The following is a 13,440-nucleotide window of genomic DNA, read 5'->3' as shown; positions in this document are numbered from 1 at the left end:
AGTCTCACCTCAGTCATTGACTTTATACTAGTTTTTTGTTTAATTCTCACTTTTGTTTTTAATCCTAAAAATGGTATAGTTCCATAATATAAATAGATTTTTTCCTAAGATAAGCCTTTTTAGTTCTCCATTTTTTCATATATTTTCCGTTTCAAAATCTTATTATGTTCCGTATTCTTTGCGTAACACAGAAGGTTCACGAAGAGACAATGAACGTCGTTCTCATCTTTTTACTCAGATTCCAGATTGCTCCAACTATAGTGAGCTTTACAGTTTTCTTCCCTTACGTCTCTCATTTCCTCATGCTCTCCTTAGACCCGACCTTTGAGTGCCTCTCCTAATATTCTCATTGGTTTGTTTCACCACAGCCAAGATCCTCTTCTTCCAAAACATCCTGGATCATAACAAAGTAAAAATCTGCAATCACACTGATCTGATGTTATGCTTGTTCGTCCATCCATGGGCCTTTTCAAGTATAAATAATCTATCATTTCGAGATCATGTTGATAACAGATATATCCGGGTATTACTTATTAGCACTTCGCCCATTCGATTGAATCATTGTCGTGTTTGTTTATTATTTAATCTATATAAAGTACTACGACGATAAAAAATTTGAACTACATGCTACTGTGGGGAACAGGCCATCTACTCGCCTCTTCCTTTCACCCCAACCAACTATCCCCTCCCCCCTCCCCCCTCCATCCTTTTCTATTTTTATTATTGAAAAGTACAGTTAGTAAATGATAGAAGGCCAAAGTAATAAATATGTACAAAGTGCTAATAAGTAATATTCGTAATATATCCGTTATCAACATGATTATGGTTTGTTTGGGGAGGTTGTTAGACTATGCAACTTTCAAGTTCGAATCGGAAAGTAATTATGAGTTTTATAAACCATCAAAATTTTAATACCAAAATAAATAAAAATTTCAATTAAAATAGATACTTAGCCTGATTGTTTAACCATAGGCATGATATATAAGATACAATGAATATTTGTAATAATGCCTAATCTAATTTCCTTCAGCCCATAACAAAAAGTTGGTAAAACATTGAGTTTTAGTAGGTTATTTATACGATGTTTTTAGGGGTTGATCATATTGAACGAGTATACACATGATGTTATAATAAATGTTTGATAAGGATTTTCGGATAACTCCTTAAATACAGTGAAATAGAGTCATGCAGATCCAAAATAAATTGGTTAATTATATCTAATTATTAATATATGTGTTTTAACATCACAAAATCAAATTGAATCATCCAAAAATCTTCTCAAGTAATATCAAACGCATATTTGTAATGGAAAGATTCAAAATACTTACTTAGATGCATATAATTATTATCTCGTATTTTATTAAATATATTAATTAATAATTGTATGTATCACTAATATTTACGTCATTAAGTTAAATCATGGATTCCTTGGTTAAATTAATAATTACGTTTGTATGGTTGTTAAAAGGTTGAATGTTTGGTCGTATAGTTGCTATTTATAGCATTTTCCACACATATGTGACGTCATTAAAATAGGCTGCTTACTTTTGTCAAATTATAAAAGTCGTGACGACATACCTTTATAATTCAGTACCTTGGCAATTACCCAGTTATTACCAAGTGTCGTACATCATTTAATATTAGATATTAGGTTAGCAAGAGCACTAATAAGTAAAACAAATGACAACTTATCAAATAAAGCAATTTATTAGTGGGATAACACCGTAGTAAAGATTCAAAAATTAAGATTGGTTCCTATTTTTATGTTTAAATGCAGGGCCTAGGACCCCAATTCCCCTCTAAACCTGTACAGTTGACTAGCCTTGATTATGATTTTTTAAATAAATACTCATGGTACTCTATACTTTTTTAATACGTAATCATATAAATAGTGTTGTGTAAGTCATTCTTTATTTTGTTCAGTCCAGCCTTGGGACTGATCCTATCAGTCCCTGGGACCGCTCCTATCAGTCCTTGGGATCGCTCCTTAAGACTGTCAGTCCTTTTGAATACTTGACAGTACAAGAACGTATTAGAAGAAGAAGAAATAAAGTTGAGTGTCGTATTCAAGTTCTAAACTTTATAAGTTTTTAGGAATGATATCCAGGACTGAACAGGACCGGACCGAGACTGAACTAGATAGGACTGTAGTCTTCAGTCCTAATTAATATTTGACACAAGCCGACATATACATACGGAGTTCAAGTGTCTCAAGAAACACTTGGAATAAATGAATACTTTTTACTTATATGTATGTATAGAAAAGACTTCACCTTGATATATAGTTTATTATAAAAACATACATAGTTTTTCATATATGTATACTTAGTGTATATTATGTATAGTGTAATCTATTTGTTTGTTTCCCCTTTGTTTTTGAAAAATGCCAATTTCCTTATCTTCTTTATGAAAATGAATAAAGTTTATCTCATAATATACATATACTTATGAATAATATAAAAAAACAAATCGATGAAAGCTGTCTAATAATACTGTTCTCATTATTTTTGAGGCTAATCTCCATTGGACAGATACCCATTAGTTAGTGTTTACATTGTACATATATATATATATATGCATGCCTATAGTTTATAGTTATTACATTATACTCAGATCTCATCCACTTAATAAAGATTAATGATTCTACTCTCTCCTTCATTAAGGATATTGATAAATATCACAAATAAATTTATAAAAGAAAACGATTATTCAGTGTACATTATGTATTTATTCAGTTATAATATCTAAGTTAAAATATTCATTGATTAATGTTATTATCTGAAAATTTAGTACGAAACCTTTTAATTCCATCTCCATTATGTGTAATAATTAATTATGCTTCATGATAGCCTCATGTAGATATAATTCCTGGAGAGGGAGGGGACTTTTTATTAATATAAAATTATACAGACCTGGCCCTGACCAATGACCAAAGCTATGATATATAATATTTTTTCTACACAACACTTTTTTTGGTAGACTAGAGCTGTTGAAAAATACTCTATAACTGTATAAGCTGCCTCCTTAAATTCACCCTTTAAATTGAATTAAAAGATTATACTACGAAAAGTTACAAAATTCATGTGGAAAAATGATAAAACGACGTCATCTGCGGTATAATAAAAGTAATTTCGCGGACACGTATTTCACTTAATACATAAATGTCCTCAAGAGGATTATGGCCTAGAGCCAGTCTTGGGGTTTCTTTACGGTGTTTGCAGGTGCCCCATTTTGTTGGAACACCAAGGGAGAATTGGCAACGATGGATTTGATCCATGGAAGTACTTTGGTGACTAGAATTTGATGTACTCATCAGCTTTCAGCCTGTATCCTAAAAGGAACCAAACGGGATTCATGGCTCTCCTATTGAATGCAACCAGGCCTAACATCATCAATAAAGCAGGGTGTTTGGTAGTTGAAACATATCGGTGCTCCTCAGCTACATCCTCAAATGTTACTGCTCTATCATTCTGCCTGTTGAAGACAAGGTAAACAATAAAGGTCTCCTCATTACAAAATACTTTTCTCTACTGTTCTGTCAACAAAAGCCGCGGAATACACCACCGATACTTTCCTTCTGCCTTGTTTAGAGCCCTCGACACCACTAATGGGGACTTGTTCATCTTCCTGGGAATGCCAGCAATGGAAGAATTCGGCTTTTTCTGGAAAGCCTACTTCAAGTAGTGTCTGAGATCCTCCTCGACATTCAACTGCATGGATACATTATAAATCGTCTTCCTCGAGGCCTCGGTTTGCTCCCAATGGCTTTTAAGAACAATAGGAGCGCTGCGATCTCAATCCTGTTCCCGTACCGTGTGCTCATAGTACATCTAGGACAATGTTTTTTCTTAGCAATTGATAGCTAATTATATGTTGTACAATATTACTCATCGGCACATTGTAAAAAATATGACCCTTAATCTCTCAAAATTTGAATAATAGAGATGAGTAAATAATAACAGTTGGCACAGTATATAAGGTATTGTTGTCTCATATGGTTCTAGATAATTTTACTGCGAATATTTTTGGCGTCGGTAATTTTTACACTTACGTTTTTGGGGCTGGTAATTTCGCCTTGATACAATTTTGCCGCATTGCATTCGCTGCCTTTTTATGTTTTTAATGAAAACATTATCGGTTCGAACTTTCCTCTTGTATCTCAGTCATATTAGTCATAAATAGAGATCGAAATCTTGTAATTCAAATATGAAGAACAGAAAAATGTAATATATCATAATTAAATAATTTGATAAGCATGCTTATTTTTGGTAACTTTGTGTAAGATAGGAATGGAAATTTTTATTTGTAATTTTAGGGAATTTACTTAGAAATTGCACAAAATCACATAAATATCAAGGGATTTCCAGATGTATCTTGCCATCTAATATTTTTTTTTTTTTAAAAGTCAATAAAAATCATAATTTTTGAAAAAAGTTATTAACTTTTATTTAAAAAAGGTTATTAAATTAACCACAGACAGGTTTTCTTATCAAAAAAATAGTTTAAACTACTTCTAAATTATCCTTTGTAATATTTTTGTATTTTGTAACCTTCCTTCAGAAAATAAAATTAAAATATACCATTAATAAGACAAAAATCAGTAAAAAAAACGACAACTGACAAAAAATAAAGAATCAGTTTCATTGTTAAGGGAATAAGGTTGAGATAATGTAAGCGAAAAAAGAATTTGTATCAAAACATTCATAAGTTTAATTATAATTCTTCAAGGGAGATTATGTACCATTAAAAATGAAATTCTTCTAAAATACACACTACTATCAAAAACTAATTTCAACTAATACTTTATCTTACCAAATATAAAGTTTTATTCGTTTTAAATCCACTAGATATAATTTAACAAACTATGGTATCATTATACATACACAGGTGAAAAATTAATTAATTTACGAGGGATTAAATCCTCTAAAGATCTGTTTCCTACATAATTCATATACATTACACATACATACAGTTTCACAAATTTTATGGTTCTCATAATAAAAGTATAAAAGACAACACCATTAAAACCTTACAAAACCCTAATTCCTTTAATGAATTTCATTAGCACAATATTCTCCCTATAAATTTTTTATAGTGGCATTCCCGAAGCATCAATGACTCTTATATGTCAGCTGTTGCTTAGCATAATCATCCCCCTTAATAATGTTCTGGATGTTGATTTGCTTAACTCAAACTAACTCATACTAAGCTGTGATTTGTGAATATCCCCATGATAAATATGTCATATTTATAATTAAATTTATGAATGTTTTGATACAAATTCTTTTTTCGCTTACATTATCACAACCTTATTCCCTTAACAATAAAACTGATTCTGTATTTTTTGTCAGTTGTCATTTTTTTACTGATTTTTGTCTTATTAATGGTATTTTTTTATTTTATTTTCTGAAGAAAGGTTACAAAATACAAAAAATATTACAAAGGGTAATTTAGAAATAGTTTTAACTATTTTTTTGATAAGACAGGACAACCTGTCTAATAATAATATGTGGTTAATTTAATAACCTTTTTTAAATAAAAGTTAATAACTTTTAAAAAAAATTATGATTTTTATTGACTTTTTAAAAAAAAAAAAATATTAGATGGCAAGATACATCTGGAAATCCCTTGATATTTATATGACTTTGTGCAATTTCTAAGTAAATTCCCTAAAATTACAAATAAAAATTTCCATTGCATTTGAAAAAAAAAAAATCATTTTTGCGGGACATATAGATAGCAAGATAAATGCGGGTGGCCCATCTAGAGGTTGCATTTTAAAATACCACTTTTTTGACGTTTGACAGCTGTAGTAACATTCTCATTGTGTCTAATATTTTGTAAAAGGTCTCCGGCTTACGAAATGGTTAAGTTTACGCTCGAAGAAAATTGGGAAATACTGAAGACTTACTTCCAAAATGGAGAGTCTTTTTATCGAAACTGCAAGAAAATTACGCACGAAATTCGGTCGAAATAAAGCGCCTTCCAGGCAGTTTGTGGAAAAATTTGTAAAACATGAGTGCAAAACTGTTTCGTTTATGGATCAAACAACGCGTTCCCGTGTTCGTCCAGTGTGCTCAATCGAAAACATTGCTGCTGCTGCCGAAATCTAAGTGAAAACCCATCAACATCAACTCGACACCGTTAGCAGGAATGGGACATTTCTTGCACGTCTCTGCAACGAATTTTGACGAAAGACCTCGCCCTGACGCCATACAAAATCAAATTAGTGCAGGAACTGAAGCCACACGACCATCCGATGCTTTTTCGGTTCGCCCAATGGGCCGAAGACCGCTAGATCGAAGATGAACATTTTTACCGAAAAATCATCTTTTCGGATGAGGTGCATTTCCACCTCGGCGGATATGTCAATAAACAAAACTGCCGAATTTGGGGATCAGAAAATCCTCACGCAACTTTGGAAAAGCCAATGCATCCTCAACGAGCGACTGTTTGGTGCGGAATGTGGACCAGCGGCATCATTGGCCCGTTTTTCTTCGAAAACGAGCAAGGAGCTGCCGTTACGGTCAAAGGTGAGCGCTAAGGGCAATGTTGGAAGATTTGTTGTTTCCCCAAATGGAAAAGGAAGACATCGACGACATTTGGTTCCAATAGGATGGCGCTACGTGCCACACAGCCAACGTTACAGTGGATCTTTTGCGCACTGTCTTCGACAATCGCATCATAAGCCGAAATGGCAACGTCAACTGGCCACCTCGTAGCTGCGATTTGACTCCGTTGGACTATTTTTTGTGGGGAACCGTCATGGATAAATGTTATGACAACCCTCCAGAGACGATTGACGATTTGAAACACGAAATTGGAGTCGCCATTGCAGCTATTGAAGCTCACACAATGGAAAATGTATTGAAAAATTGGGTCGACAGAATGGGCTACTGTAAGGCTAGCCACGGGGACCATATGAATAAAATGGTGTTTCATCATTAACTGGAATGTTGAGGCATTCAAATAAAAAAAATTATTGAAAATATCGATGTATCTTTTTTTTTTAGCAATATCAAAAGAAAAAAGTTTCGTGAGCCAATGTTACTACAGCTGTCAAACGTCAAAAAAGGGGTAGTTTAAAATGCAACCGCTAGATGGGCCACCCTGTACATCTGGAAATCCCTTTAATAATTACATATATATCTTATATATGTAATTATAAGTATTTACTTTATACTGACAAACTGTACGAAAAAGTAAAATAAATGTTTTTATAAAATGTTCTTGGGTTTCTGAATATTACGAAACATTTTAAATGGGATTAAATCTATTGCCATTGATTACTGAATATGAAATAAAAGACTTTAAAAATGGGCCTTAGCTATTAGTGGGGTTTTTTACCAATTTTTTTAATAAATAAAAGGAGACTTCAGCAGCTTGCTAGAATTTTCAATCTGATGTATTGATAATCAGATTTTGGCGAAATACGCAACAAATCATGGCCTATGACGTCACTATTGATAGAATTTTCAATTTAATGTATCTTACTGAAGAAAAAACAGATTTTGAGAAAACATGCAACCCCCCATCTACTATGACGTCAATAATGAAAGTGTGGTAGAAATCAAACATCCGTCGTACACGCGTTATGGAACAACCTTGTTTTTCTATTAACCTTAATAATACCTAGTTAAATAAATATTATAGGTACTTATATGGTTTTGCATCAATGAATATTCAGGAATAATTATGGGTCGATGTAGCGATTTAATTAATAATTAAAAATAATGACAAAAGTTCAGAATTTGGTATCACAAAAAGTTTATATTTTGTTCATTTAAGCAAGAAATAACCTAAGAAGGTCCTTCAAGGACAATTTTTGATTTGAAATGCTGTAAATTTTCGAAAAAAATAACACATTATTTGGGAATGAAGAAGAATATAAATAATATCTGCGGACTTCCATCATTCACAATCGTGAAAAACACAAAACAACTTAACATCTCTTTACTAAAAGTCTAACTAATTAAATGACATTTTCTGTTATTTACTTTTGAGTATAAATTAAAGCGGTCCACCCCACGTGTAAGTCATGGTTTAAGTTTAAGCTCAAGCAAGTTTAATTTTTTTTTCATATTTGTGAAGCTGAGATGACATAGAAAAAAAATAGGAGGGATGCACCACAGATTTTGAAGGGCAAAAACTTACTTTATAATTTATTCATAATTTACCTTTGAATTCCCCAAAAGTGACATACATAGAACTAAAATGTTTCAGTTATAACTAATGGAAATATGAATTGAATATTACATTACAGTACATTATGGGTTATCATTTTTTGATACAAACATGCTCATACTTTCACTATAAACTGAAAGTTTGTCATATCCTATAAGGGGATGAATGGTTTAGACCAGGGATCAGCAACCTTTTGAAGAGTAGGGGTTTGTATCATGGCTGAAGGACAAATAGGTATTGCTGCATAGTCGTGGTGGAAAACCATGTTATTAAATATATAACTGAATTCCGAGGTGTTTAGAGAGAACAAGAATTCTATTTAATTTTATTTAAACAATACCCATATTTTTTGCAGTCTTGGTTTTTTATAATGCTTTGATGAGATAGTACTATACATTAATGCAATTTTTATTTATATACTTTATGGGGTGAAGTAAACTGTAAATTCAACGTATTTCAGGCGGCTTTGGGGGTCGGACCTCACTTTTCCAGGGGAATTTTTTTGTCAGTCTTGATATTGTATGACGTACTTACATAGTACTATATATTGATGCAAGTTTTGTTCATATAACTTTATGGTCTGAAAAAAGTGTAAATTTGACGATTTTTTGGTGTTCCTTGTGTGTGTGTGGGGGGACCTCAAGTTTCCGACCGAATTTTTTTATCAGTCTTAGTTTTTTATGATGTCCTGACATAGTACTATACATTGGTACAAGTTTTGTCCTTGTACCTTATGGTTAAATACACCTTACAGATGCTATTTTCAGAGGGGCCAGGAGCCCAAACCTAGCAAGGGGGATCAGGCTGACAAAAATATGAATGTTATAGGTGAGATAAGTAATTTCAGGGCGGGGGGATCAAACCTTCTTTACATTATGGGGTGAAATTTCCGTGGTAGGCTCCCAGACTATTAGGGCTCTTGTCGAACTATTTTGGAAAGTAATAAGTTATAACCTTTAAATTAAATGATTTTTAGAGTTTTTATAAAATTCTCCTTGGGTGTCTCAACATTAAGAAACATTTTAAATCACATTAATTCCTTGCTATTGGTGACTACGTAAATATAAAGCTTTCAAAATAGGCTCCAGCTATTAATGGGATTTATTTTTTACTTTTTTTATTCTGTTCACCGATATTAATATAAATATATAACAAAAACAATATAAATTACAAAAATAAATTCCAGGGCAACTAAGTATTGATGCATTTAAAAACATTTGAATTTAAACTTAGGGCCCCGGAGAATAACTTTTTTGTGGTTTTTTTATTTTTTGTGTAAATGAAATGAAACTTCAGCATTCATCAATTTTTTCTCTCTCGTTAATTTGCAAAAGTTACCTAGAAAGTTTATAATATCCAGTTAAGCAAATGTTATTTGTACTTATATGCTTTGCATAAATGACTATTCAGCGGTTATTATGGACCGATGTAGTTATATAGATAAAAATATTGAAAAAGGTCAACATAATTTATTTTTAATATTTAGACCATAGAGATAAAATACAAAGAGGGATACTGAGCAAAAGTAAGGGGATTTTTTTGACGTCGCGACAGCAGACGAGAGAAAAATGAACGTTGATCAAAACATTTGAAAATACATAATATTTCTCTTTATAAGCTCCAACTATTTTATCAAATTAAAGTGAAAATTTGCATCTCATTGATCATTACATGAAATCAACGTATACATCATTACTACTCTCATATATTATTTAAATAAGGTTTATATATAGAGTGCGACAGGGAAATTTTCTGCTATCAAGAATCAAAACCAAAACCTTAATAACTTTTTATCAGAAAAGTTGAATTAAAAATGTTATAAAAAAAACTTTTAGCAATCAATCTTGGCAAGAATGACTCAATATGGCCGCCTCCAGCCCATATCGCATCCTCCACAAGAGGTCGGAACTTGGCGCAGGTTGGCACAATATAATCGGAGGACATGTTGACCCATTACTTCTTAATGGTGTTCTTGAGCTCCTACACATTTCTCTGTAATGTCTTTTTAACCTTGTTCTTTAAGACTCTCTACCCACTGAAGTCGAGGGGATTGAGATCAAGACTGGAAGGGGGCCAGAAGGTCTTGTCCCAGAAGTCAACAAAGTGTTCTTTGTAGAAGTTATTTGTCTTCAAGGCCGTATGGCTTGGGGCACCGTCTTGAGTCCACAAATAGTTGTTATCAGTATAGTTATCCTTCAGCCAGAGCAAGATTTGAAACCTTAGGACCTTATAGTAGGCCCCTGCCCCGATTTTCACATTGAGCTTGAAGAAGAAGGGATCCATTTTCTTCCCATGAAAAGCCACGACCTGCAAGCCTATTGTTTGGGCTGGATATTTTGTCCTGAAGGTGCCCTGGACTTCCTCAGGTGATGTTGCTATAAATATATAGCTTCTGCGGTTCAAAACCTGGTTGACCGTGAAGATCTTCTTGAATGAGATTATCTCCACAGTCGATGGATGACTCATCAAGTAATTAAGGTATTTTTTGCATCTCTCGACCCTTAAGACCTTCATTCTGTAGGTGAGGAGATGTCTTGGAGTCCTGCCGAAGCTTTTAAGGTTGAGGCCATCATGAACTACCCCCGTAATGGGGATCTCGACTACGTTGAACTCCTCAGCCAAGCGGCGCATTGATGCTGTTGTATCTTCCTTGATATTGACCACCAGGGAAATGAGAAATGTTTCATCTCGCTTCAAACCATTTCCTCCACTTTTTGCCTTCTTTTTGACTCCTTTCAAGAAGTTTGGAACTCCATACATGAAATAAGCAATCTTTTTTTCCTTCTTTTTTTGAGCAACAAAAGCTAGTTTTCTATTTTTGGATTGTTATGAAATGAAAAGGGAAATTGAATTAATAAATTAAATTAACCTTTATAATTATTGTTAGTATAATATATAATTAATAAATCAAACAAAAAAGTTCTTTTAATTCCTTAAAACATTCATTATACGATTATTTAATTCAATCATATCTTTCAATTCATAACTATTCAGTATATATAAAAACTAGCCAGAAGGAGAAAAAAGAGTGTGCGTTACATGTATTGAGTATTTCTTGAGCTAGGCTAGGGTGAAACTGATTTTTGGTAGACAATACTTATATTTTAGTTTAAGAAGATACAATAGTCATAAACTATTGAAACTATTTGTTTGAACAATTACTACATTTGGGAAAAAGTGAATGAGAGTTTAAAAAAAATTAAAATGCCCTAGATCCTTGTTGGTATTAGGCAAATTGTCTGACATTTATGAATAACTTAATTTTTTCTCTTTATGTATCTATATCAAATTGAAATTGACCATTTTAGAATATAAACAAATGGTTAAATACAATATGAAGTACAAAGAACCCAGTAACAGTTGAGATGAAATAATTATGCCATTTACATTGTAAACATCTACTTGTCAAATTAATGTTCTTTAATTTTATTTCCAAGGAATTATTAATTTGCTAATAATTTTTACAAAAATATTGATAATATAAAACATACATAAAATAGGCCATAATCACCTATTTACACAAGTATTGACTCAATACTTGAGACTGTGTAGGCAAAAATATAATAAGTCTTTTTTGGATATGTTAAATGTTCCAAAAATTGATCATAAAATATATTCAAAGTAACATAACGACAAGGACCATCCTGTAATATTGTGGTGTCCTATGCAAATAGAATATTTTTAATAGCCTTTTAATTTTCCCAAAAATAATAAAAGCCCCTTCTTAATAAATATTTTGGTTCATTTATAAATGAAGGATTTAGTTTTTTTTAAAGAATCTTTTATTTCATGATGTATGCAATTTTTTCCTCCTTCTGCAGAATTCGCCTTGTTAATTTAATCAAAGGGTTGAATTCATTTAGTTAATTATATATTTATATTTATGGAACCCTCACACCTCTAGAGAGCAAAAAAGGGTTAGGTAGACAACTACTTTGTACAAAATTGATTCATGTGGTTATCATTTTGTACTTGTTTTATAGCTTTGATGTAGTTTAATGATATTAATTATATATCTCAACCCTTACTCCATAAGAAACAGAAAAAATAGTAACTAAATGAATTGATAGTATACCTTTTAATTAATTCTTCCCAATTATTCGCAGATTGACGTTAATGGATTATGATGCACAATTTGTCCAACCATACTTTGGCCAATATAATTTTTTTTATTAAATCATATAAAAAGACAATCTTTTTTCTATATTTCAATTACGCCTCTGGAATACTTATTTTAGCTTAGTTTGCCATGATTTTACTAATTTAATTCGAGTTAAGCTTGATGTTCTAAGCAAATATAAATTGTTCACAAGGATAACCATAGAAAAGTTTAATTTTATTTTGTGGAATTAGAAATACTAAGTTAGAAATTGTTATTTAATCCAGAAACAAATATGTTCGGTTTTTGCATCATGTAAAACAAAATATTTGACTTAACTTTTATTATTATCCATGCATATCCTTTTATATATCTATCATAGTATGAAAAAATATTTTTTTTTTCTCTGCTGAAAGGTCACTTCGTGAAAGTAACAGGTATCAAAGGGCCATTAAAATATATAGAAATGCTTCACATTACATTTTTAAATTATAGTGTAATTTTTATAATATCCTTGAAAAATAAGAACATAATATATTCATTACATCTATTTATGTATTATCTTTTTTTTAGTGAATGACAATGATAAAAGACACACAAGTCTCAGAGTATATATGGGCTATGACTAACAACACTTGAGTGCTGAATAGATGATCTAAATTGCTTATGAGTTATGATTTTTAATATTGTTTAGTTCTTATAGATGAAGATAATTCCAATTTCCTAGATACCTAGGATGGCGTTACCCCACTTACTCAAATACTTAAATGGTATTTCCTGTCAGTTATCTTTTTTCTTTACTTTTTTTTTCACCCTATCAGTGTTATATACGTTGATTGTTTGAATCCCTCTTCATAGCTGTTTAACTATTTATAATTATTTAAACAAGATACTAGTAAATGCCAATATCAGAAGGGGAAAAAAGTCCTTATAAGTCCAAGTACTTGAATATTTTAAGCATTCCAGTTTGAGTTCTCAAATATTTTGAGTTCATTTCAAGCTCATAAATGTAATATAGGATCCATAACGCATTCAGGCTTTTCATGAGCCCAGTATATACTAGCTTTCGAGTCCATGTCTCGAGTCTTTGATTGTGAAATCAAGTCGAGTTGCAAGTATCAGGTCTAAGTTTTCACCTCAAATTAAACTTAATTTCG

This window comes from Lepeophtheirus salmonis, chromosome 6 (genome assembly GCF_016086655.4).
Source record: "Lepeophtheirus salmonis chromosome 6, UVic_Lsal_1.4, whole genome shotgun sequence".
Taxonomy (NCBI): domain Eukaryota; kingdom Metazoa; phylum Arthropoda; class Copepoda; order Siphonostomatoida; family Caligidae; genus Lepeophtheirus; species Lepeophtheirus salmonis.
The sequence above is the reverse complement of the archived record's forward strand: the minus strand, read 5'-3'. Positions refer to the sequence as shown.